Raw genomic sequence first — 27,499 nt, forward strand, 5'->3', positions numbered from 1 at the left:
TGTGTGAAGGTTCCTCTGATGAAGAACCCGAGTGTACATTAGTGATGAGTGGGGTGGGAAGTCCTTCATTATTTAGACATATGATGATTTGAGACTGGGTTAATGAAAGTGCCTGCCATATAAGTTAGAAATTATTTCATACATGTCAGTTCTGTCAGGGTGCTTCACATCCAGAGTGGACATGAGAACCTTCAGACCATGATGCAGTTTGGATGCTGTAAAAGAAGAGGAAAGGAAGGATTATCATCAACCCTGACATGTACAGTTTCTGACTGGGAGCAGCCTGAGGGAAGCATCCCTCAGCACCAGCAGGTGCTGGATCCAGAGGCACCTGGAGGTTGTCAGCCAACTACTCTGCTCCCTGTAGCAGGTTTTCCTGGAGGAGATCTCAGCAGACAGCCCCGTGATATCTGTATGAGGTCATGCAGATTACAAGAAGGAGATTTGATCGTGGGTGTCCTGTGTCTTTACTCAGTGCACATTATACTTTGGAATACTACTCAAGCCATAAAAAGGGTAAAAGTTTGCCACTTGTAGCGACATAGATGGACTTGGCGGACATTACGCTAAGGGAAATAAGACAGAAAAAGGTAAATATTGTATGATGTGACCTATACATGGAACCTAAAAAATACAACAAAATAATGAATATAACATAAAACAAACAGACTCACAGACTTAGAGAACAAACTAGTGATGACCAGTGGGGGATGGCAGAGGCAATATAGGAATTGGGGAGTAGGAGACACAAATTATTGGGTGTAAGATAGAATCGAGGATGTGTTGCACAAGGAGAATATAGCCAATGTCTTGTAATAACTGTAAATAGAAATTAGCCTTTAAAAATTCTATACCTGATGTACAAAAAATGTCATCAGGTCACACTGGACTTCTCTGGTCCCTCAGTTAAGACTCTTCACTTTCAAGGCAAAGAGCATGAATTCAATCCGTGGTCAGAGGACTAAGACAGCACATGCCATGCGGTCTGCAAAAATTTTTTAAAAAAGATCAGCACTACACTCTGGTACGAAGCCTTCCTTGAAAAGGTCCAAAAGTAAAAAAAAATATATATATATATAAATATTTTAACACTGTAGTTGCCACATACCAGAGATTAGTGCACCTTTTCTCTAAAGGGCAAGATAATAAATATTTTACCTTGGCAGTTTTAAGCACAGTTTGACCATTAAGCAATTCAGGTTTGAATTGTGTGGATCCACTTATAAGAGTCTTTTCAGGAGTAGTTATTATAGTACCATGTGATCCTTGATGGTTGGATACAGAGCTGTGGAACTGTGGATACAAAAAGAATCATGTACCCCTACTTTGTTCAAGGGTCAACTATATATGTTTTCTTATTTTAACATGAGGCACCGCGGGCTGCAATCTGAAATGAGGAAGGGCTTTCCTTTGCCATGGTCTTGAGCCCCACTGTCCTTAGGAGCAGCCTTCTACCCTCAGGGGTTCTCCCCTAGGTTGTGGCTCCCCAACTCTTCCTATAGAAATTTGCCTTCCTTTTGAAGGGAATACATTTCATGTAGAGTCAGATTCTCCACCCACGTAGGGCAATCTTCTGCAAAACTCTGAAGCAGGTTATAAGTTTCAAACTGCTCATCTTCCCTGTGCCTCTTCTGGGCATCAGCTCCCAGCAGGCAGTAGCTCCGCATGTACTACTACAGTCTTCTTGTCAGAAAGGAAAGGCGATGTAAATTCCATTCCTAGCTAAGCTGGTGGAGGTGAGATCTATTTACACTGTCTCCCAAGAGAAGCAGGGCCACTCAGGAGAGCACCTTCTCCAGCACTGGCCCATGGAGACCCCGTGCTTTCCTATTTTGCAACCCTACTGCACTGCACCCCAGTGGGCTGGGACCTTGTCATGTGTTGAGTCCTTGATGTAGCTTTTATTGCATCTCTGGCATCAGCACAGGGTCAAGATGAAAGGGGCTTCATTATTATCGAGTAAATGAATGAATGATCTCTAATGTTAATTTCACAAAGGAATCTTAGTCTCCTTCAGATCCCTTCATAAAGGTTCTCTCTTATTTCATCTCCGGCATCTTCCCCTTACTGTCACTCCAGCATGAGTACCCAGCAACGTCCATATTATTAACTCAGTCATGGCCCACTTTGGTTGTTTTCCTGGCCCAGGGAAATTATGCATCAGGGGTAGAAGAATTTGTTTCCTATGTTGTCCTCCTCAGGAATGTGTATCTGAGTTTCCTCTTGGATAGGCAATAGAGACTGCACATGAGTCTCCATGACAGCCAAAAAATCATTGTGAAGGAAAGAAGATGATATATTGGATTGTGGATCCTCATGTCTTAATCTTCTGCAGATACTACCATTTTGTTTTCTCTTTAATTTGACTTCAGTTTCTTGCCATATAGAGCTAGGTTTGGCAAAATATGGCTTTCGGGTTAAGTCTGACATAGTGTCTGCTTTGTCAGTAAAGTTGTATTTCCACAGTAGAAAACATGAGTAGCTGTGACAGTGATCCTGTATACCTACACAATCCCCGGTATTCTTGCCTGCAGAATCCCATGGACAGAGGAACCTGATGGGCTATGGTCCATGGGGTCACAAAGAGTTGGACACGACAGAAGCAACTTAGTCCACAGCACACACTGGTACATATATTTTCTCTACAATTTTCTTCATTATTTTCTAGCTTGCTTTGTTGTAAGAATACAATCTGTAATACACATAACATACAAAATATGTGGTAATGAACTGTTTATGTTATCAATAAGGCTTCCAGTCAGTTCTGCCTACTATTATTAGTGGTAATAGTAGTAATTTCGGGGGAGTCCAAAGTTATACTCAGATTTTCAACTACATGGGGCATCAGCACCCTTTACCCCTGCATTACAAGGGTCAGCTGTACTTCCGTACTATATATATATACCCAGAGCTTGAGTCAACTCCTTGAGTTCCGAGACATGAAAAGAATCAAATTCACAGATAGTTTCAGTTGAGATTGCAAAGTTCTGAAAGTGAAATGTAAAAAGTTGTATCAAAATTGTGCTAAGTGGGAAACGCAGCCATTTACTTAAAACACCTCAATTGCTTGGGCTGCTCATTGTGTCCCTCCGTTCCAATGCATTACCATACTACAGTAGGTCAGTACACTTCAGGTGGTGTTCTCAACTCAGAAAAATGCACGCAACATCTCGGATGGAATTCTTGGCCAATCACTTGATTATATTTCCTGATATGCAACAGATGCCTGTAACCACATGGCAAACAGATCTCCTCCATAACAGTCCACCATAACACTAAATTGGAACTAACATGGAGACCCATGCTTAATATTTAATAGAAACAGAAAATTATAAACAGCACAACTCCAGAGTTTATTACTGCCCAATCTGTCTCAATTTTTGTGGTAGCATATCTTCAACTGACTGAATCAATGTGTATTTATTGTCAGATTCTTTTTGGCATAGCAAGCCAGTGGAATATTCCAGGTGAGCTTGATTTAGAAAGGATATAGCAGCAGACTAACCCTGTGGCTTTGGCACTTCATATGAAGAGAAATGATTTATGATGTCATTCCTGTTTACATATGGTTCATTTTCTGTTAAGACTACAGCATTTTCTCCAAATAGAAAGAGTTCTTTGGATGGTATCTCACCACCCCTTTCTTTACTCTGCCAACTTTCCACTCTTCTTCCCTACCGTTTCCCTCCCCTTCACAGCCCACACATCTTACATGAACAAGTTTCACTTGAAAACTAACCAAAGCTCCATACAGAAGTGAGACCAGAGTAATAAATAAAAACACCCATCTTCATCATTACCAATACCTCCCAACTCCTTTGAGATTAATTTATGGGAAAGGTGGAAGAAAGGAAAACAGAAAGGGAGGTGCACAGAAATCTTGCTGCTGCTGCTGCTGCTAAGTTGCTTCAGTTGTGTCCGACTCTGTGCGACCCCCAGAGACGGCAGCCCATGAGGCTCCCCCATCCCTGGGATTCTCCAGGCGAGAACACTGGAGTGAGTTGCCATTTCAAGTCCCATTATTCCAATGGCAAAGTTTTAAATGGATAAAGGAAGCTATTGAGAGATGATACTCTTGCCAAGTTTAAAAATTTTGTATTATGATTAGGAATATCCACCTGTTGTTTCAATCACACAAAAATGTTCTTTGATGCCTCTCCAACAGTGTTTGGATGATGCTTCTGTTAGTAATCAGGAAGCATTTGGGAGGCATCTCAGCAGCAGCTTCTAGCAGAAGACGTTTGATTCCTCTTTATATATTCTGCTGCTGCTAAGTCACTTCAGTTGAGTCCGACTCTGTGTGACCTCATAGATGGCAGCCCACCAGGCTCCCGTCCCTGGGATTCTCCAGGCAAGAACACTGGAGTGGGCTGCCATTTCCTTCTCCAATGCATGAAAGTGAAAAGTGAAAGTGAAGTCACTCCATCGTGTCCAACTCTTCGTGACCCCATGGACTGCAGCCTCCCAGGCTCCTCCATCCATGGGATTTTCCAGGCAAGAGTAGTTTATTTCAAATTTTTTCAGATCAAAGGTGAAGTCAGTGGATTAAAGCAAAATGCACAGAGTAAAATCCACAATCAGGTGAACTGTCTGATTATGATTTTCAGTTTAAAAAGTATTTGAAACACATTGTGTCAAATATTTCAATGGCACCAATTATAGTGTAATAACACATTTGGTAAGTTTAATAAATATGAATCCATTTAATAACTACAACCTATTTATATTTTATGATTTATTTTGGTACCATAGAATATGTACAGAAAAGACATACATAGCATTCCTAAATGACAAAATCAGGAGAAATCCATCAGACAGAAATATATATAGCTCATCCAGAGACTAGATAGCATTCTGAGGCATTTAATATGATTCTGTTCCACCATTAAGAAATGAGGAAAGAGGCTGTATAGTAACTGTTTATGACCAGACACTACTGGATATACAACAGATTCAAATGAGATTCTACTTATCTTGGATTGTCTAGGTCATAATATTTGGCTGTCAACTTGAATGGTGGGCTTGTTCAGCTCCATAACTTCTTGCAAAAGCAGGGGTCAGGTGGAGTGCAGTTAGTGAAACTGTGAGCTGGTAGTAAATACCCAGAAATCTGCTGGGGATTTTAAACTCTCATGATCCAAGTAGAAACAATTCATTTTGAAAAGAAAGCAAAAAAAAAGTTCTTATCTCACTCTATGCTTAGAGAACCCACTTTTTTTTTTTTTTTTGGAGAAGGAAGACTATCAAAACAAGTACTTACACCTAGAAATTTACACCCAGGAATCCCATGATGAAAATCTAGCAGATATAGCCCCGAGATGGAATGAAAAGGTTAAACTTATGGGCCGCTTCTTACAGTTCCTCTTGTCCCCCACCTGAGTTTGTATCCCAAGGTCACCCAAATATTACATAAAAGACTAAATAGATATGCTCTAAATCTGGTCCATCCTACAATGGTTGGCCTACCCTTGAGGAATTTGGGGGCAATATATGGCATCACCAACTCGATGGACATGAGTTTGAGAGAACTCCAGGAGTTGGTGATGGACAGGGAGGCCTGGTGTGCTGCAATTCATAGGGTCGCAGAAAGCTGGACATGACTGAGCGACTGAACTGAACTGAACTGATATGGTGACAGCATAACTTACTTTAAAAAGTAGTGTTTCATTGTCAGAGCATGAGTTCTGATTTGGGCTTGTGAAAATAACTTTACATTATGTTTGTATATGTTAAGAAGCATTAGCAAACTATAGTAGATGAATAGGACAAAGGTGGGAAAGAGCAGAGCTTCCCAAATACTGCTTTTGTTTAATTTTTTTTCTCTTTGCAAGCTTCATGAAGAAGCAAAGAAGAATGAAATTGTTCACAGGGACAAGAGGGTAAAGAAACAAAGACAAACAGAGTTAAGAAGTAATTGTACACTATAATTTGCTAACAAAGAATTTTGTAGGTTGCCAACCTGTGTAAATTATATGCAGTTGGGAAAAGACCTCCAAGCAGAGGGAAACATAATCACTTCATCTATTTTTTTCTCAGTCAGTGTTTCTAACACTAACTCTATTGTATGACTGAAATATACAAAAATACATTAGTTTCACAGATAGCCTTTGAAATACACTGTTGTAGACCCTGCATACTTTACAACAATCACCTGTGTGGTTGGAGCCCTCTAGTGGCCAGGTGGACTCCATTCATATGGGTTCCGGAACTCCGTTCCTGGAATATTTTTATCTTCTCCCATCCCCATTGGGCAACTGAGGGGGGATTGCAAAGCCTTCTGGATACACTTCCATAGCCCCAAATGCAAACTGGGAATTCTAAATCCTACCTCTTCTGCCGATTGTTATTTAGCATTTCCAAACAATCAGTCCTAAAGGAAATCAATCCTGAATATTCATTGGAAGGCTGATGTTGAAGCTGAAGCTCCAATACTTTGGTCACCTAATGTGTAGAGTCAATTCATTAGAAAAGACCCTGATGCTGGAAAAGATTGAAGGAAAGAGAAGAAGATGATAGAGGACGAGATGGTTGGATGGCATCACCAACTCAATGGGCAAGAGTTTGAGCAAGCTTCGGGAGATAGTGAAGGACAGAGACGCCTGGCATGCTGCAATCCATGGGGTCGCAAAGAGTCAGACGCGACTGAGCAACAAAAATAAAAAGTATTATACTCTTTCACTGACTTTCTGCCAAAGCTTTGAGTAGAACCACTAGAAAATGGCTATTAGATTATTATAAAAAGAATGAGTTCTGCACTAAGAGAAAGCACATTTATATTCTAGTACAACTCTTCCTGCCATGTGGGAGACCTGGGTTTGATCCTTTGGTTGCAAAGATCCCCTGGAGAAGGGAAAGGCTATCCATTCCAGTAGTCTGGCCTGGAGAACTCCATGGACTGTATAGATCACTCCATGGACTGTGTAGTCCATGGGGTCGCAAAGAGTTGGACATGACTGAGTGACTTTCACATTCACAACTCTGCCACAAAACTAGCTATGTGGATAACTGGTGACTAATTTGTCACAATCAGTGTATTTCTCTGTAATCTGAAGATAAGTTTGAGATCCCTCAAAAGCTCTCAAGGATTATTTAGAAATTTGCCTCACAAAATGTTTTTGGACATAGAAGAAAAGCTTTCCCAGGGGCTGTCTTCACATTTTCCTTTTTTAGCTTGTTTTTAGCTTGTTTTTCTCCTTTATTAGCTTATCCTTCATGAGACCTTAAAATCTTGGAGCAACGTGAACCCTATCCCAATTCTTCTGTCTTCTTACTTTCTACAGTCTTAAGTACATCTATTCCTTCATGTATTTCTATATACCCATAAGCATTTAATTTCAAAATTGTACCCAAATAGGCTTTGTGAGTTCCAGACCTCCCTACTTGGTCTCTCCTCTTGGACATGTCATAAGAGCTTCAAGTCCAACATGAACAAGAGTGAACTGACCCAAGCCTACTCCCGCTGCAGCGCTTCCAATCAAACCAATACGGCACAGTCCACAAACATGGCCCTCCTTGTTGAATGTTCCTCTCTTTTTGAGACACTTAAATAGCCAAGTCAATAAATTCTCTCTCTTAAATCTCCTCTATTCCCCCTTTCTCTAGTTCAACCATTATAGGTAGCCTCGTTTAAGCCATACAAACTAACACAATCACTTTCAAACAAAAATTTATATATCCATGCCTTCTAATCCATTATCTTCAAATGCACATCTGATCATAGCATATCTTTACCTTAAACATTTTGACGGTTTCTAGGATAAAATTCCACATTCTTATTGTGGCCTCAAAACACTACACATTCTGGCCCCTTCTTATCTGCCCAGTTTCTTTTCTCACTCTCTCCCTCATGTTCCTCTGTCCAACTACAACAATCCTTCACATTCCTCCTCGCCTTGGAACCTTCACTTGGCTATTCCTGCCTGGCATACTCTCTTGCCTGCACTTACCTAATTACTAATGCAAATCTAGCATTTTAAAATGCAAGTGTCTTTTTGGTTAAATGTGGTGATCTTTAGCTTTGTTCTTTAGTATATGTTCTTTAGCAGAGGCATAATTAAAATGAAAGAAATTAAGTAAAGACTCCTGTATGGAGAGGAAGCTGTCTCGCCTCACCTATAACTGCTGTATTTACACAGATGGTGTGCTCTGAAAGGTTTTGCTTTGAGTTGATAAAGAAACTAAAATTAAACAAAAACATTTGATTAGCTGATTAATCAAATTAAAGTCTGTTTCCCTCAAAACAAAAATTGATATAATTTTTGCTCCCATTGGGCTAGCTTCAGTTTTCTGTAATTTCCTTTCATCCAACATAAAGAGATAATAACTTGCTGCAGTCAAATTATTTTCACTAAGTTGTGTTAAACACCTTAAAAGCTACTTTAACCTCTGGGTTTGAAAGAAAGTCTTAAACGTTTAGAATCATGAATCATTGGGAGAGAGGGCTGAGAAACATGTCAATTGTTCCTTGTTCTCACTTTAAATATTTCCACATTTTATTTTCTCCCTTTGTTCTTCAGCTGTACAAATTATCTGTGAAAATTTCTGAATTTAATGTGCTTCTTTCTAGCAGTATTTGGTATTTATAATTGGGAAGCAATATTGGCTGGTTTCTAATTCACACACCAGTCAATAAAGTCGTTGCTTCTGTACCTTTCATCCTCAACCTAAATACCACCTCCTCAAAGAAAGTTTCCCCAATATCTTTAGATCACATTATTATGCTAGTATTATTATTATGCTACTACTATTATTATTATTATGCTGTTATTATTATGCTACTATTATTATTATTATGCTCACAGGAAGTGTTGTACATCCTATAATAATTACCATATCCATATCAGACCTTTCAGTTTGTGAGATCCACATCACATCTGCCTTGTTCATTTGTTCATATTCTTCACAGAAACACAGTACTCTGGATATAGCCAGCATTCGGGAAATAATTGTCAAGTGAAAGAAAAATGTAATATTTTCTCCTTTGAAGAGTGGTTTCCTGCCAAGACTATGGGATAAGAAAAGAAAATTATTGTAAGACTGTGGTATTCCTCACAGATCCCCAAAGCAGGAAGTGTAGTTGAACCTGAGAAAGGTCTGGAAAATCAACAGAAACACCACCAGAAATCATAACAAATCCTCTCTTAGACACTCCTTTCTCAAACTCTGATTTTGCTTCTCTCTATACTTCTGCTGAGGACTCTCATAATAACTATTTTCATGACATTCGTGTTTTTTTCTGATTTTTTGAAACCTATGTACAGTCAATAATAACATAAAACAAGCAAATCTTAAATCATAAACAAGCAAATCTCATAAAACTATTACAGAGGTGACATTTTCCTATGAGAAAATGGCAGCCAACAGGTGAAATATAACATGAACATATTTTTTTTCTTCTGCAATATATTGATCTTACAAAGTAGAAACCTTTGGTAAGGTCGACATTTAACTAGTAACTAATTCCTCTGTCATTTTTAGACCTCATGACTAGCCAGCAGAAGAGCTTATGCAAATAAGAAATGACCATCAAATCTTGAAGCAGATATTAAAATAGAGTGTTAATAGAGCTAATCTGTGAATTTAGCAAAGTTGTAGAATACAAAATCAATACACAGAAATCACTTGCATTTCTATATACTAACAATAAAAAATCAGAAAGAGAAATTAAGGAATCAATCCTATTTCACCAGTGCAACAAAAAGAATTAAATATCTACTAATAAACTTACCTAAGCAAACAAAAGAACTGTACACAGAAAATTATGACACTGATGAAAGATATCAAAGATGACATAAACAGATGGAGAGATATTCCATGTTCCTGGGTAGAAGGAATCAATATTGTGAAAATGACTATACTACTAAACTCAATCTACAGATTCAGTGTGATCCCTATCAGATTACCAATGACATTTTTCACAGAACTAGAACAAAATATTTCACATTTCATATGGAAACACAAAAGACCCTGAATAGCCAAAGCTGTCTTAAGAAAGAAGAATGGAGCTGAAGGAATCAACCTGCCTGACTTCAGATTATACTACAAAGCTACAGTCATCAACACAGTATGATACTGGCACAAAAACAGAAATATAGACCAATGGAACAAGATAGAAAGCCATAAATAAACCCATGCACCTATGTGTGCCTTATTTTTGACAAAGGAGACAAGACTATATAATGGGGCAAAGACATCCTCTTCAATAAATGATGCTGGGGAAACCAGACAGCTACATGCAAAAGAATGAAATCAGAAGACTTCCTAACACCATACACAAAGATAAACTCAAAATGGATTAAAGACCTGAATGTAAGACCAGAAACTATAAAACTCTCAGAGGAAATAAGCAGAACACTCAATGACATAAATCAAAGCAAGATCCTCTATCACCCACCTCCTAGAGTAATGGAAATAAAAACAAAAGTAAACAAGTGGGACCTGATTAAACTTAAAGATTTTTTCACAGCAAAGGAAACTATAAGCAAGGTGAAAAGACAACCCTCAGAATGGGAGAAAATAATAGCAAATGAAACAACTGACAAAGGATTAATTTCCAAAATATACAAGCAGTTCATACAACTCAATAGCAGAAAAACAAACACCCAATCAAAAAGTGGGGAAAAGAGCTAAACAGACATTTCTCCAAAGAAGACACACAGATGGCTAACAAACACTTGAAAAGATGCTCAATACTGCTCATTATTAGAGAAATGCAAATCAAAACTACAATGAGATATCACGTCAGAAAGGCCATCATCAAAAAGTCTACAAACAACAAACGCTGGAGAGGGTGTGGAGAAAAGGGAACCCTCTTGCACTGTTGGTGGAAATGTAAATTGATAAAATAACTATGGAAGATGGTATGGAGATTCAATTAAAAAGCACACAGGCCAGTCAACACCATGATTTCAGCCTCACAGGACCCTAAATAGAGAACTCTGCCAAGCTCATTCAAGTTTCTGACCTACAGAAACTGTGAGACAATACATTTTGGTTATTTAAAGCTGCTAAATTTGTGGTAATTTGTTAAGGCAGCAAGAAAACTGATACAGATAGTAAGTGGAATAAAACCACCATATGACCCAGCAACCCCGCTCCTAGACATACACCCTGAGGAAACCAAATTTGAAACAGACACATGTATCCCATTGTTCATTGCAGCACTATTTACAATAGCTAGAACATGGAAGCAACCTAGATGTCCATCGACAGATGAATGTCTAAAGAAGTTGTGGTACATATACACAATGGAATATTACTCAGCCATAAAAAGGAACACATTTGAGTCAGTTATGATGTGGTGGATGAACCTAGAACCTATTATATAGAGTGAAGTGAGTCAGAAATAGAAAGAAAAATATCATATTCTAACACATATATACAGAATCTAGAAGAATGGTACTGAAGAACTTACTTACAGGGCAGCAATCGAGAAACAGACATAGAGAATAGACTTATGGACAAGAGTAACGTGGAAACTTACATTACCATATGTAAAATAGATAGCCAACGGGAGTTTGCTGTATGGCTCAGGAAACCCAAATAGGGGCTTTGTGTCAGCCTAGAGGGGTGGGATGGGGAGGGAGATGGAAGGGAGGTTCAGAGGGGAGGGGATATGTGTACCTATGGCTGATTCATGTTGAGGTTTGACAGAAAGCAGCAAGATTCTGTAAAGCAGTTATCCTTCAATAAAAAATTAATTGATTAAAAAAATAGGGTGCTAAAATTGAGGTGATAATCATCACCCTCTTGGTTAGGACGGCATCCCTGAGCTGTTTGAATACTCCCTGTCTCACTAGCTATGGTACTGGACACATGGTATTTGTATTAGCATACTTCACCTAGGAACCACCCAGCCATGTCCCATGGCTCAGCTTCCTGGTGAAAACAGAAATGTTAGGACGGGGCTTCCCAGGTGTCTCATTGAGTAAAGAGTCACCTGCAATACAGGAGATGCGGAGACTTGGGTTCAGTCCCTGGGTTGTGAAGATCCCCTGGAGGAGGGCATGGCAACCAACTCCTGCATTCTTGCCTGGAGGGTCCTATGGATAGAGGAGCCTGGTGGGCGATAGTCCATAGGGTTGCAAAGAGTCAGACACGAGTGAAGCAACTGAGCACTACACGTTAGCACAGTGTGTTCTCATCATCTGGACAGAAGTGAGCTCTAGAATAGCAAGTCCTGTCCCCAAGAATGTGAACTTTGGAGCTAGCAGATACAGAGTCTCAGTTGTCTGAGGTGAGTCGCATTAATGGCAATGTTTGTGCCCAGAGTTCATTTACCTCTCAGATTCTTTGATGGACCCAGTCCTGCCAGTATATTTCTTTTCTTAGCTTAAGCCAGACAGATGTGTTTCTTCTCATATTCAACCAAAATACTTTAACTAGTAAATATAGATCTGGACATTTCTGGAAACAAACAAAACAATTTGGTTAAAAATCCTTTCCTTACATAGACCGGGTTGAAAACTTGGCTCTCTGCAGGTAAGTTAGATGTGAAAACAGCTTTGTAGAGCGTGAACATTAATTATTGTCCACTATATGAGGAATGCTGATGGGGAGTGAGAGAATTGTACTAGATTTAGCTATTTGGAGGCTAAAGCAGAGGTGGTACCTCTTTCTGTTTCTGTGCAAAGAAACTGGGATTTTATTCTGTTTCAAGTGGAATGAAAAGAGCACATTTGTCAAAGCAGACTAGCACAGATTGGTTAGACAAATTTCGGTACCTCTACAAAATGAGTGAGGTAGATCCAGATGTATAAATATGGGAAATGTTTAAGCAAATAAATCAAATTCAGAATAGCGTGTTAAGTACAATCACATCATGTAAGCATGTTTGCATATGCATGGAACAAATGCTTCTGAAAGAATAAACAAGAAAATATAAATAATGGTTACCCGTTAGCAAGGTAGGAAGAGTCAGAACTGAGAACTGTTCCTATTTTGCATCCTTCTGAACTATTTGATAGATGTATTTTTGTACATGTTATCTTCTACAATTAAAATAATGAAAATGGAATTGGTGGAATTCTTTTTACTTATTAGCCATATGCCCCAGGGTGAGTTGCTTAACTTTTGTAAACTTTATTCTTCTCTAGAAGAATAGAAGACTACAGTTCTTCAGTTCTCTATAGAACTGAGAAACCAGAAGTACCTAGAACAGCTAAACTTGGCTTTGCTGTGGGGATAAGCCATGGACCACCTAAAGTCATGAGCAAAATTGTACACATCTGAATGTACATTCTTTTCACAGAATATTGGAGTCTCAAATGGATCTGTAAACCAAAAGCCTCTAAACATGTGTAGTCAACTATAAACTTTGAGAGAGGACAGGCTGTGTGATATTAATTTTTGTGTTCCTAGAACTGGGGCATGTTTGGCCATTAGAGAATAATTTGAAAACATGGATAAGGAAAGGAATAAAATGAAATCTTCTAAAATATTGTGAAAATATAAATGACAGCTACTATACAAACATTAGTATCATCATTTTTAATTTCTCAGGCAAATCAGTATATAGAATTTCCCACACTTGTGAATTTACTTTGTTAAGTCCCAATTCTTAAAGATGTTACTTAACTCTGCTCTTTGAACTGTACTCTGGGTAGTGAAAGTCTGGCAGCAGAAACTGAAAGCTTCATCAAGGAAATTAGTTTATCTGTTAGGTAATACTAATCAGCATCAAGTTAATCTGAACTCTTAATCTGGACTCAAAGTGTAACATATTAGCTAGATTAACACCAAATGGCAAACAGTAAGCTACCATGTAGAACTGATGTTTGCTATACCACCTTTCTGAATAGGTTATGTGATAAGAATGAAAGATAAAAGCAACATCATTCTCCATTGTGAAATGCCACATTTTCATAGACTGAAAAGCAGTAGACTAGAAATTAGAAGGCTTCAGTAATCCTTAGAATTTATTATTTGATTTTAGTTAATTCACTTAATTCTTCACATCCTCATCAATGAACATTTAAGTGTTGGATTAGGCAGGTTCTATGCTCTGTGCGTCTGTAGGATTTATTTTGTTTGCTCAGCAAATCCAGAAGATAAACATAAAGATGTTATCTCCATTTTATACATGTTAAAAGTAGACCACAGGAAGATCAAAGTATTTCCAAAAGTTATACAGGGAAATTCGAATCTTGATACTTTATTATTTTTAATTAATTAATTAGCTTCTCAGTTGTGTCCAACTCTTTGTGACCCATGGACTGTAGCCCACCTGGCTCCTCTGTCCATGGGGGTTCTCCAGGCAAGAATACTGGAGTGGGTTGCCATGCCCTCCTCCAGGAGATCTTCCCAACCCAAGGATCCAACCCAGGTCTCCCACATTGCAGGCCATCGGAGCCACCTGGGAAGCCCATCCTGACACTTTTGATACAATAATTCTTTCTCCCCAGGTGATTAGCAAGAAATTCAGAGTTGCCAGAAGGTGAATTATTACTTACCAAAACAGCAAGGACGTTGTTTTCTCAAAATAGACCTGGATTTGAATCTCAAATCCTTTATCTATAATTGAGTCGTCTTTCACCTTAGTCAGTTTCCAGTTTCATTCATAAAAGAAAACGAAAGTATGTGCCTTCCAGTTCATTGTGGGAATTAAGTGAGATAATGCGTTTAAAGCACCTGCTCTGATTTATTGAGTGCTTGTCTCATTCGTTCATATCCTGGGTTCATTGATTCCTCACTGTCTCATGAGTGTAAACCCATCCTTCTCAATTCAGAGACTTTTTTATATAGAGGGTGGATTTTTTACCCTCTATTTTGTATTCAAGCCTAATGTTTAGCTTCTAAAACATGTCAGCCACATAGATTTCAGCAATCAGAAGCGGTTTTTTAGGTAAAATCTTCCTGGTATTAAATAGTGTCCAATAATGAAAGCCTCTTTAAGAACAAGTCATAAGATCAAATCCAGGGGTCTTAGCACAGAGTATGGAAAGAGCAGCAGGTTATACCTGGAGATTTTCAGCCACACTGTACCTTTGGATGACACCACAAGCTGCATCAAGTATATGTATAAAATGAATAAATAACAAGGACCTACTCTGTAGCATGGGCGACTCTACTCAGTGCTCTGTGGTGACCTGCAAACTCAGTTGTTCAGTTGTGTCCGACTCTTTGAGACTCTATGGACTGTAGCCTGCCAGGCTCCTCTGTCCATGGGATTTCCCAAGCAAGAATACTGGAGCAGGATGCATTTATTCCTCCAGGGAATCTTCTCAATCCAGCGATTCAACCCAAATGTCTGGCATCTCCTGCGCTGGCAGGCGGATTCTTTACCACTGAGCCACCAGGGAAGCCCCTGTGACCTGAATGGGAAGGAAATCAAAAAAAGAGGGGATATATGCATAGCTGTTTCAGTTTTCTGTACAGCAGAAACTAACACAGCATTGTGAAGCAACTATAACTCAACAAGGGCTTTCCAGGTGGGACAGTGGTAAAGAATCTGCCTGCCAATGCAGGAGACACGGGTTCAATCCCTGGGTAGAGAAGATCCCCTGGAGAAGGAAATGGCAGCTCACTCCAGTATTTTTTCCTGGAAAATTCTACGGACAGAGGAGCCTAGTTACTACAGTCCATGGGGTCTCAAAGAGTTGGACAGGACTGAGTATGCATGCATACTTCATAACATTTTTTTTTAAGTTTAAGCCACAGAATCTTTGAGGATAATTTAAATAATGGAAATTTGTAAGTGTCAATACAAAAAAAAAGGTAATAAACTTCATAGCCATTTAAATTCATTTTTATCCATAAAAAATTTGTTTTCCATTTTAATGTTTGTTTTTCTGTGTTTCATCTAAGATGCTGTTTCTGAAATCCTTCTGTGGAGACACCAGATGAGGGCTAGGGAAAATGAGCATTGCAGAGGGAGGGGCTCCTCTCTGCCACTGAGGGTTAGGAAAGTTGACTCCACAGTGGCCAGGAAACAGCTACATGTGAGGTAATGCCTCTTTTGCTGGGTACTTTGAAATGGGACTGCAAATTAATAGTGATAGAAAAACTGTACAAATGAATTCTTAGCATACTAATCTGATGAGATGGCTGGATGGCATCACCGACTTGATGGACGTGAGTTTGAGTGAACTCTGGGAGTTGGTGATGGACAGGGAGGCCTGGCGGGCTGTGATTCATGGGGTTGCAAAGAGTCTGATATGACTGAGCGACTGAACTGAACTGAACTGAATCTGATGTAACTATTTTTTTAAAATAAGTTGTCTTTTTTCCCTCCTGCTATATGTCTTCCCTGAAGTTTTTTGGTTCTCTTCTATTCTTCCTTGGAGTGATGGGAGATGAAAGAGTTAAGAACCATCTTCAAGGCAATCAGCCTTCCCAGTGGAGCTTGGTTTTATCCAGATTGGGAGAAGGGTTGGAGGCTGACACTTTGAAAGACTAATTGGTCCTATCTAAGGTTGATTGTATCCCCAGGATAAGAGAGGATTGAAGTTTGCAAGGTCCTCCAAGGTAGTTTACTGAACCCAGATGGCTTTAAATCATATCAACCCGATTCCTGCTCATTCTATCTCAAAATTTCCTGGCTATATGGACCAATAAATTCTCTTTGTACCCCTGGAGATCTAGAGAGACTTTCCTACGAGGTATATGGTGATGGATGGTGTTAAGGGAGACAACTTCTAGATCCTCAAATTCCATATGCTACTCTTCCTTAAAACTGATGTCTGAGAACTTGCTTTGTTCAAGACATCAGCCAGGTTCTCTTATTCCCAGGTCCCCTTACAAAATCATTATCTTCCTTTTGCACCAAAGAAAAGTCATTCTTATCCATCCTGAATCATGTTGTGGTATACTATATTGGAGTGTAAAACTCTCCAGGGCAGGAAATAAGGAACCTTATGAAATATTTGTGTCTGACAAACCTCCTTTAATGACGCACCACAAACTCACATTAGAAGTTCTTATCTTTCCTTGTTTTGACTATATTTCTGCTAAAGGTGAAGCCTGTGCTTAAGAATGGGGATTATTTGAGCCCTTGCTGAAGTATTTTGAATCACAATGTTTGTAGAGTTCTGTGCTAGGATGACGATAATGTTTGCTTTTATTTAAAGACTTTTCTTTTCAATTCCACAAGTACTGTCAAAAATTGTATCACCCAGAAGGATAGACTTTGTGGAAATAAAGCAAATACAATTGATAAGAAATATTCAAGCATGTAGAACCTGATGTCAGGCAGGCAGCAAACTTGTGTCAAGGCTATATGCTTTTATCTGTCTATTGTTTATCTATCTACTTACTATCTACCTGTCTTAGAATGAGAACAGTCAATATCCATAAAACTATGCTGGCAAACACCCAGTCTTCATTTTCCATACAACTAATAAAAAGAAATAGCTTGATAGAAGCTTTCATTCATCTCATTTTTAACTGCATATTTTGCATTAGTTTAATAAGGAGATAAAAAGGTTCATAAGTATTTCTTACAGATCAAGATTACATTTTGAAATAAAAGAGCTATATGTTTAGCTTCCCTGATAGCTCAGTTGGTAAAGAATCCATCTGCAATGCAGCAGACCCCGATTTGATTCCTGGGCCAGGAAGATTCACTGAAGAAGGGATAGGCTACCCACTCCAGTATTCTTGGGCTTCCCTGGTGGCTCAGATGGTAAAGAATCTACCTGCAATGTGGGAGACTTAGGTTCCATCCCACAGATCAACATTACATTTTGAAATAAAAGAACTATATATTCAGTTCAGTTCAGTCGCTCAGTCGTGTCCGACTCTTTGCGACCCCATGAATCGCAGCACGCCAGGCCTCCCTGTCCATCACCAACTCCCAGGTTTCACCCAGACTCACGTCCATCGAGTCAGTGATGCCATCCAGCCATCTCATCCTCTGTCGTCCCCTTCTCCTTCTGCCCCCAATCCCTCCCAGCATCAGAGTCTTTTCCAATGCATGAGGTGGCCAAAGTACTGGAGTTTCAGCATTAGCATCATTCCCTCCAAAGAAATCCCAGGGCTGATCTAGAGCTAGTTAATTAGCATTTTATCTTTTCTTAATCATTTATTCATACTCATAAGATTAAATACTTTCATTGATTTCTCTCCAAAATTAGCTCTCATTTATCAACTTTTGATATGCTTATTTATCTCTACTGTATATTTATTAGATTTGGCATGCCTTAATAAGTTCTTATTAAGGTATCAATTCTAGATTAATACCTTAACATTCTAGATTCTAATATAAATAATGTTCTTGTGCTCAGTCATTCAGTCATATCCGATTCTTGGAGGTCCCATGGACTTTAGCCTGGCAGGCTCCTCTGTCCATGAAATTTCCCAGGCAAGAATACTGGAGTGGGGTGCCATTTCCTTCTCCAGGGGATGGATCTTTCTGACCCAGGATTCAAACTCACATCTCTTGTATCTCCTACATTGGTATGAAGATTCTTTACCACTAGTGCTGCCTGGAAAGCCACAAAAAATGTTCTTAACAGAAAACAATTGATAATCTTTTATTGTCTCCACCCTTTCAATGGCCTAATGCCTTATCTTCTTTTTCTTATTAATTTTCACTTAACCCAGGCTCCTTCTGATAATCAATCATATTCATCTCATATTCATTAAATAACTGAGTGAGGGAAATTCCAATACATCTATAAAGAGATTCAATAACTTTCCAATAATGTTTTCATTTTTATATTTGATATTTGTTAATGAAAATGCATTTCCATTTTTGTTATCTATTTTATAAATATACTTATAATAGTAATATTTAAAATAGGAATTATATTTTTTGCCAAGTTAAAGTGAAATATTTTATGTGTCAAACAAAATTACAAGAAGGTTCATAGTTTCTCAAAATTCTTTTAGAAGATATGCCAGCAAAATATTTTAAGGTCCACAGTTCTAGCCCTCAGTTCAGTTCAGTTCCGTCGCTCATTCGTGTCCGACTCTTTGAGATCCCATGAATTGCAGCACGCCAGGCCTCCCTGTCCATCACCAATCCCCAGAGTTCACTCAGACTCACGTCCATTGAGTCGTCATGCCATCTAGCCATCTCATCCTCTGTCGTCCCCTTCTCCTCCTGCCCCCAATACCTGCCAACATCAGAGTCTTTTTCAATGAGTCAACTCTCCCCATGAGGTGGCCAAAGTACTGGAGTTTCAGCTTTAGCATCATTCCTTCCAAAGAACACCTAGGACTGATCTCCTTTAGAATAGACTGGTTGGATCTCCTTGCAGTCCAAGGGACTCTCAAGAGTCTTCTCCAACACCACAGTTCAAAAGCATCAATTCTTCGGTGCTCAGCTTTCTTCACAGTCCAACTCTCACATCCATACATGACCACTGGAAAAACCATAGCCTTGACTAGACGGACCTTTGTTGGCAAAGTAATGTCTCTGCTTTTGAATATGCTATCTAGGTTGGTCATAACCCTCCTTCCAAAGAGTAAGCGTCTTTTAATTTCATGGCTGCACTCACCATCTGCAGTGATTTTGGAGTCCCCAAAAATGAAGTCTGACACTGTTTCCACTGTTTCGCCATCTATTTGCCATGAGATGATGGGACTAGATGCCATGATCTTCGTTTTCTGAATGTTGAGCTTTAAGCCAACTTTTTCACTCTCCTCTTTCACTTTCATCAAGAGGCTTTTTAGTTCCTCTTCACTTTCTGCCATAAGGGTGGTGTCATCTGCATATCTGAGGTTATTGATATTTCTCCTGGCAATCTTGATTCCAGCTTGTGCTTCCTCCAGCCCAGCGTTTTTCATGATGTACTCTGCATATAAGTTAAATAAGCAGGGTGACAATATACAGCCTTGACGTATTCCTTTTCCTATTTGGAACCAGTCTGTTGTTCTATGTCCAGTTCTAACTGTTGCTTCCTGACCTGCATACAGGTTTCTCAAGAGGCAGATCAGGTGGTCTGGTATTCCCATCTTTCAGAATTTTCCACAGTTTATTGTGATCCACACAGTCAAAGGCTTTGGCATAGTCAATAAAGCAGAAATGGATGTTTTTCTGGAACTCTCTTGCTTTTTTTGGTGATCCAGTGGATGTTGGCCATTTGATCTCTGGTTCCTCTGCCTTTTCTAAAGCCAGCTTGAACATGTGGAAGTTCACGGTTCACATATTGCTAGCCCTAGTGTATAGCAATTCAGAATAGTTAAACAGATGAATACTAAAATGTTTAGCATATAGTTTTGATATACTAGGATAATGTTACTACTACTATTGCTAGTGGGAGATGTGTTTTGAGTTTATATTGTTTCTCTAGAAATAGAGATGCATTTGATTTCTGTTTTCAGTCTTCTGGTGATCTGTGTCTCCATGGTTTACATAGTCGACAAATGCCCAGCATGGTCAGTTGTTCAGCAGTAAGGAAAATCTTACATGATTATATAAACATGCTGCCCTACAACTTGGCCTCCTATTGCAGTGAGGCTTATTTCTAAGAGAAATGTACCCACTGGGTCTTTCCTGGGCTATTCATCATATATTATTATGCAAAGTAAAAGCTGCAATAAAAAGCTTGGTTAGAAAAAAAAGTGGAAAGAAAAACAGAGAATTGGATTAGTTTCAACTTTTAAAGTTTAACTTGTATTCTGTTGTTTCCAAGTTTCTGTTTGGAAAATACGAAATGCCAGCATTTTATATAATGATGTCATTGCTATAAAAATCATTTTTAAAATTTTTCCTTTGAGTTTTAGTTTAGTTAGTTCTGCAATAAGCAGAATGGAGGCATTTGAATCAGATCCCAGAAGAAAAAGAAAAGCAAATTGCCCACAATCTTAAATAAAAATTGAAAGTCTTATTTTGTTTTGCTTTTCAGTATCATATTTAAAACTAGAACTAGCATGTCTAAACATGATCAGTTTTTTGAAAAGTACATTTTCTCCTAAAATAAGCCTTCACATCAAACATAAAATTATAATGTTTCATAAACATTAAAGTCGATGAGTCAATCAATCTTGGCCAAGTAAGTTGACTTCTAGTGAGTTTCTACTAATATGGTTTTGAAAAAAGCTGGGTTGTTATTATCACAGTACCAGCTAAAGGAAAATTCCCTCAGGAGCCAATAGAAAAGGCTGATGTAGAAATACATGCCACTTTCTGTTGTATAAATTACTAAGATTAACAAATGCTGAAAGAGATGTGTTCTGTTGTCTGAATATAAATCAATATAGGGAATTAATTCATGTTAATCTCATCTAATTATGATAAGGAGGAAAAAAAATGGAGAGAAAATAAAACTTAAGAAAAAGCTTCTTCTGTTCTGGGAATTAAAGATAGCATCAGAAGGACCAGAGACATTCCCTGGAATCTATTACATTTCTGCCTCAAACTTTTGTGTCAGAATGAATAGCTCCTCATAGTGCGCTTGGACTTCCCTGGTTGCTTAGATGGTAAAGAATCTGCCTGCAATGCAGGAGACCCAGGTTTGATCCCTGGGTCAGAAAGATCACCTGGAGAAGGAAACAGCACCCCACTACAATATTCTTGCCTGGGAAATCCCATGGACAGAGGAGCCTAGCAGGCTACAGAACATGGGGTCTCAGAGAATCAGACATGACTGAGTGACTAACACTTAGGTGAACTTAGTGTACATACGTCAATCCCAGTCTCCCAATTCATCGCCTGTACTGTGCTTAAATCTAAAAGCCAGATGACAATCGGAACTCCAGGATCAGGGAAGAGTAGAGGGAGATTGAAATCTAAGGGTCATGCAAACCAGAGAGGTACAATCTCAGGTGTAGGGACCATCTTGTGTTTGTGACCATGAGTCATTAGTAATAAAAATAGACAGAAAGATCCAGAAAGGAAATGACTCATTTAATCGTTGTCTCTCTGAACACTTAAATGCATGTGCATGACAGTTAAGAGAAGAAATACCCCTTGCTTTCTAAAAAATTTCAGTCTAGTGACACAGGTAGACAAGCAAATAATCACTTACAACATAGGGGCCTAAAGGGGATGTTTACAGTGAATTAAGATCACAGGGGACAAACATCTTCCCAGCTTTGAGAAAACCAAGGGAATTTTTCCAAAGAAGATGTGATGTATTGATTGAATTCTGAACATTGGGTAGAATTTAATTATTAAAAGTGAAGGGGAGGGAATTGTAGATTACAAGAAGAATAAACAAGCTATTCAAAAGCCCAGTCAGTCAGTTTAGTTGCTCAGTCATGTCCAGCTCTTTGCAACCCCATGGACTGCAACACACCATGCCTCCCTGTCCGTCACCAACTCCTGGAGCTTATCAAATTCATGTCCATTGAGTCAGTGATGCCATCCAACCATCTCATCCTCTCTCCTCCCCTTCTCCTCCCACCTTCAATCTTTCCCAGCATCAGGGTCTTTTCAAATGAGTCAGTTCATCCCATCAGGTGGCCAAAGTATTGGAGTTTCAGCTTCAGCATCAGTCCTTCCAATGAATATTCAAGACTAATTTCCTTTAGGATGGACTGATTGGATCTCCTTGCTGTCTAAGAGACTCTCAAGAGTCCTCCAGCATCACAGTTCAAAAGCATCAATTTTTCAGTGCTCAGCTTTCTTTTTAGTCCAACTGTTACATCCATACATGACTACTGGAAAAACCATAGCTTTATCTAGACAGACCTTTGTTGGCAAAATAATGTCTCTGCTTTTTAATATGCCATCTAGGATTGTCATAACTTTTCTTCCAAGGAGCAAGTGTCTTTTAATTTCATGGCTGCAGTCACCATCTGCAGTGATTTTGGAGCCCCCAAAAATAAAGTCTGTCACTATTTCCACTGTTTCCCCATCTATGTGCCATGAAGTGATGGGACCAGATGCCATGATCTTAGTTTTCTGAATGTTGAGTTTTAAGCCAACTTTTTCACTGTCCTCTTTCACCTTCATCAAAAGGCTCTTTAGTTCTTCTTTGCTTTCTGCCATAAGGGTGGTGTCATCTGCATATCTGAGGTTATTGATATTTCTCCTAGAAATCTTGATTCCACCTTGTGCTTCATCCAGCAAGAGAGTTCCAGAAAAACATCTATTTCTGTTTTATTGACTACGCCAAAGCCTTTGATTGTGTGGATCACAACAAACTGTGGAAAATTCTTAAAGAGATGGGAATACCAGATCACCTGACCTGCCTCTTGAGAAATCTGTATGCAGGTCAGGAAGCAATAGTTAGAACTGGACATGGAACAGACTGGTTCCAAATAGGAAAAGGAGTATGTCATGGCTGTATATTGTCACCCTGCTTGTTTCACTTCTATGCAGAGTACATCATGAGAAACGCTGGGCTGGAGGAAGCAAAAGCCCAGAGGAAAGGCAAATTATTTCAAATGAATCAGCTACAACAGCAGACTATGCTTTAGGGCAATAGATCATAAGTGAGAGAATTTAAATAAAATAGTAATGTATATATGGTCCAAATTTACCTTTCAATATATAACTCTGAAGATAGTTCATGGAGAATCATTGAAGGGAGCAAGACTGGAGCAGAAAAATGTTAGGAAGCAGTTGCATTAATCCCTTTGTTTCTATTGTTTGAAATTTAAGAACCTCAATCTGGGATTGCTCTTGTATGAAATTAGAGCTTTCAATTCCCCATTTAAAAATATAATCTCCTTGCCCACTAGAAACTACCTATAATAGATTCCATTTAGTTGTATGTCTTAGTCATCTTGGGCTTCCATGACATACCACATATTAAGTGGTATTAAACAACAGAAACTTATTTCCTCACAGTTCTAGAGGCTGGAGGTTCACTATCAAGGTACCAACATGGTATGTGTATGGTGAAGGCTCTCTTCCTGGCTTGTAGACAGCCATCTTGTCTCTGAGTCCACACACTGCAGAGAAGGAGAGAAAGCTCTGTGATGTTTCTTCTTTTATGGGACCATCATGAAGGTTCCATCCTCTTGAACTCATCTAATCCTAATCATCTAACAAAGGTCCCATCTCCAAATACCATCACTTTGGGAATTAGGACTTCCTCATATGAATCCTGAGTGAACACAATTCATTCCATAGCAATGTAGTAGAGATATTAATTATATAATTAGTGTCCTAACAAGTAACCCCCTTTTAGGGGAGTCACAAGTAACCTAGGCCTATCAACCAAGTCATTTTATGAATGAAGAATAGAATGTTGTCTGTTCCTTATAATCTTTAAACATTTTGGTGCTAGAAACTGGTCTGTTCAGGTGACTACTTATTTTTTTCTTAGAATATAGAATAATAATGTACATCATCATTATCAGCAGATCTCCCTGGGTTTTTGCAATATACCTATCCTAGAGATGAGCATTGGGCTTCCCAGGTGGCTCAGTGATAAAGAATCGGCCAAAGCAGGAAACGCAGTAGGCATGAGTTTGATTCCTGGGTCAGGAAGATCCCGTGGAGGAGGAAAGGGCAACCCACTTCAGTATTCTTGCCTGGAAAATCCCATGGACAGAGGAGCTTGGGGGGCTCCAGTCCATGGGTTGCAAAGAGTTGGGCATGACTTAGCCTTACTGAGCACAGATGCACACAGGATATTATGGATAAACACACACACACAAATGGACATAAAAGCCAAATCTGGGAGTCAGAATCCAAAGGAGAGTTGAGAATCTGGAATTAGGCAAGTGCAAGGGGCCAAGAAGAAAGGGAGAGAAGAGGAGAAGTGGATGGGGCTACGGCAGCTCTAGTCTGATGACACTGGAGAGGACGGCGAGAGGAGGCAGCAGTAAGCAGTGCAGGGGACCAGGAAACAGTTTTGCTTGGAGAAACTGAGCAGTGAAAATTGAAAGTTAAAGAGGGCTGAGCACATTGTAAAAAAATTGAGTGCTGTTCTTAGTTTTTCAGCCATGTCTGATTCTGTGCTAGCCTATGGACTGTAGTCCACCAGGCTTCTCTTTCCATGGAATTCTCCAGGCAAGAATACTAGCGTGGGTTGCCATGCCCTTCTCCAGGGGATCTTCCCAACCCAGGTATGAACCCAGGTCTCCCACATTGCAGATGGATTCTTTACCATCTGAACCACCAGGGAAGCCCAAAAGGACTAGGGTGACATTCAATTTATGTGTTTGTTAAACCTAACTCAACTGACTCCTCCTTGACATGGAGGAATAATTTCTTCATGTATTTTTCATCACTCCATTCTGTTTGGTGCTTCACTATTTGTGAAAAACAGCTACATGTCAATTGGTAAAAATCTTTTAGTATCAAACAGGAAACAAACACATAGAGTAACAGTATTTTTCAGCTTTCATACATCTGTTTAATCATCATCTACTCAATCAACAGACGTTGCCGGAGCACCTCCATATATGAAGTATGCTGCACATGTCATGAGGAGGAAAAGAGAACTTGCACAATCATAATTAGATTTCACAATATACATTTCCATCATAATGATTCTTTTCTAGCAACATGAAAAAAATCTGCATGGAGTATATACTGTGCTATTTTCTTGTGAACTAGAGAAGCTTGTGGAGAAGGCAATGGCACCCCACTCCAGCACTCTTGCCTGGAAAATCCCATGGATGGAGGAGCCTGGTAGGCTGCAGTCCATGGGGTCGCTAAGAGTCAGACACGACTGAGTGACTTCACTTTCATGCATTGGAGAAGGAAATGGCAACCCACTCCAGTGTTCTTGCCTAGAGAATCCTGGGGACGGGGGAGCCTGATGGGCTCCCGTCTACGGGGTCTCACAGAGTCGGACACTACTGATATGACTTAGCAGCAGCAGCAGAGAAGCTTGAGCTAGATTGAGTAGATAGCAATGCCAAATAAATTCTCACGGGGATTAATTAAAGTGTATGTCGTGTCATCGACCCTGTATAAATGCAAGCAAATAATATCCCCAGGCAAATGGCAAATATGGATGTTTGCTCTCTAAGGCACACTACTTGAAAAGTCTAAGAATGATCTATCTTAGGAACAGATGTTCCTCTTGAAAGAAAAATGATATATTTCTATCATATTTCAAAGGTTATGTGAGTGTGTGTATCTATATGTATAGATAAATAGACAGTCTCTTCTACTTTTCAATTCTGAAACAGAGGAATTCTCAAAGGACTATTTTCTGAAACACTAAAATTCTCAAAAAGGTTCCCGGAACAGCACATTACTATAACCTGACACCATGTTTTAGATATTACCCAATAAATGTTTGCAAGGCAGCAATAAACCTTGTTTCTAATAGTCGGCTTCATGCTGTGCTACCAAAGTGCAGAGGAAATGAGTGAGTGGAAAGCTCATATACAGGGTGCAGAGCCAGCAGCATCAAAGACCTTCTGATACCAGTTCATTACGGTACCTCTGAGGAGGTTCAGAGGCCGCCCTGATCCCTTCGTCATTATAGGCCTCTTGCTTCAATCCTTTCTAATAAGCCCTGAGAATGGAAGCACAAGGCCACATGTGAGATGGTCAGAGGTATTTAGCCCATTGGGTCAAGGAGCTGAACGTTGGAATGTCTCGAGGTCCACCTTTAATATTGTAAAACGATGTCCTTTGCCCATTTTTCCTGACAGTCCTACGGTTGCTAATATTAACCAGCTCTGTGAGTGCTCCTGGATTCAGGTGCCAGCTGCGACCCAATAGGTTTGAGATTTGAGAACTCCATTTCTTTAAAAGGTTGTAGCGCATTTAGATATCAGGTAGAAGTCCACTTTCTAAAGGGGAAATCGGTTATTATGTAAACCATCTTCTCTGCTTTGGGGCCAGGCAACTCTTAACTGACTTTCATTTACTAAAAATTAAAGCAACAGCTTGTTTCTGATTCAAGAAAGAAAAGCTTTGAAACTGAGACGAAATTTGAGCCATTTTACTTGGCACTAATGTCTAGAAAAATACATCTCTTGGGATTTGAAGCAAGTTCGTCTCTGTAGTTCAGGTATGTACCCAAAAAAGTCAAACAACCCTCCCGCTCTCTTTAATTCTGAGACGACTGTGTGTCACTAATTGCATTAATAAGTTTAGCAACTATTAATAAACACACTCTATGACTTTGTTTCTCGCCAGGTTCTCCTCACCTTTAGAAATACTCAAGGTCTCTTTTTCCTCAGAGATTCACCTCTTCTATAATCAAGCTGAAATGACCATTCTGATATTTTTAGTTTGGCAAGATGCAAAGAAGAAGGAAAATGAAATTTAAAACAAGTTTAAGAAATTTATGATGAAATTCTGTGCTGAACCTAGATTGTTCAATCTATGCTTGTAAAGATTATACCTTATGTTTATTCCTAGAAGTTGGTTCAATGCCAAGAACATAGTAGATATGTAAGTCTATCTTAAATGAAAAAAAACCTGCATTTATTATTACACAGCCCTCTTTGAGCCCTTGTTTTCTTATCAGTGAAAGGGGAAATGGCATTCATTCTACAAAGCAAATCAGTGGGGAGTGTGTTCAGCTACAAAAAGACCTGAATGATCTTTGCTTAAAGAAGCATCTCAAATACAACTAAGTCTGGATGTAGAATGTATAGATGGTTCTAAACATGCAAGGCAATCAAGAAGAAAAAAAAAAATCAGGCAGCAAATGTCTGTCTTCTTTTATCAGCAAATCAAAATCTTTTTCAA

This window comes from Bos taurus, chromosome 16 (genome assembly GCF_002263795.3).
Source record: "Bos taurus isolate L1 Dominette 01449 registration number 42190680 breed Hereford chromosome 16, ARS-UCD2.0, whole genome shotgun sequence".
NCBI lineage: Eukaryota > Metazoa > Chordata > Mammalia > Artiodactyla > Bovidae > Bos > Bos taurus.